This window comes from Hipposideros armiger, unplaced genomic scaffold (assembly GCF_001890085.2).
Source record: "Hipposideros armiger isolate ML-2016 unplaced genomic scaffold, ASM189008v1 scaffold_425, whole genome shotgun sequence".
In the NCBI taxonomy this organism is placed as follows: Eukaryota; Metazoa; Chordata; class Mammalia; order Chiroptera; family Hipposideridae; genus Hipposideros; species Hipposideros armiger.
The window spans coordinates 238995-240065 of NW_017731775.1; positions in this window are offsets into that span (position 1 = coordinate 238995).

A 1071-nucleotide genomic window follows, 5' to 3' on the forward strand; every position below is an offset into this window, starting at 1 on the left:
GCTGCTCAGCAGAGGACATGTCGACACCACATGCTACTTTTTTGTATTTTGTGCACATTTAAGAGATTTTAGAAAAGTATGTCACATGAGCCAAGACAGGCTGTTTATGGGGAAAAGCCACTGGAAGCAGAAAGTTGGGTGGGGTGGGGTCTCAGGAAATCAGCAGGTGTTGACCAGATTGATGGAGACTCAGATATGGTGGCTGCTGGCGTCACCATGCAGGGTTGGGGGAGGGTTCAACAAAGAACCAATGGATGCTGCCAGCACTTCTGTCTGGAAGAAGTTGCCCTTCCAGCCCTCACTCTGAATCTAGACAATTAAATTCCTTTCTTTGTGTCTCTGGCACCTTTTGAGCTGCTGCCTCAGTGCTGCTGCTCAGAGTAAGTAAGTCTGTCAGTAAGTTCATGCTCCAGCCCTTTAATAGGAATGCCTGGAATTCCAGCTGCCCTCCTCTCGCTTAGCCACAATCTTTGCGGGTTTTCACAGCCAGAGGTTATGGGGACTTCTCTTCCTGGCACTGGAACCCTGAGCTGGGGGCCTGGTGCTGGGCTGGGAACCCTCACTCCTCTGAGGTGACTTCTGCAGCTAACACATCTCTCCCAATTTCTAACCACCACACGTGGGTGTGGGACCAGCCTGTTTTCTGCACCTCTGTTCCTCCTGACACTATTGAGGTGGTGATAGGGCCCGGGCTGTTCAACTGTGTGCAGGCTGGCACACAGGCCCTGAACCCAGATGAGGTTCAAGCCGACACAAGCAGCGGCCCTGGGCACTAGGCTCGGGCCATCCAGATGGGTGCCAGCTGACACACGGACCCTGATCCTGGACGAGGTTCGGCCTCACACAAGCGGTGGCCATTGACGCTGGAACCCTGAATCCAGACATACAAACCTTGACTCCAGAGCCTGCTGTGCAGGCGCCGGGCTCCGGTTACATAAGCTCTACATAAGCATGATTCACAGTCGTGGGAGGGAGCATGCGCGTTTCCCTACACCCACTTCCCCCAAAACCTGTGTATAATGGTTGCTATTACCAATTAAAGACGCTGGTTCCACTTCATGTCGGCTCCGC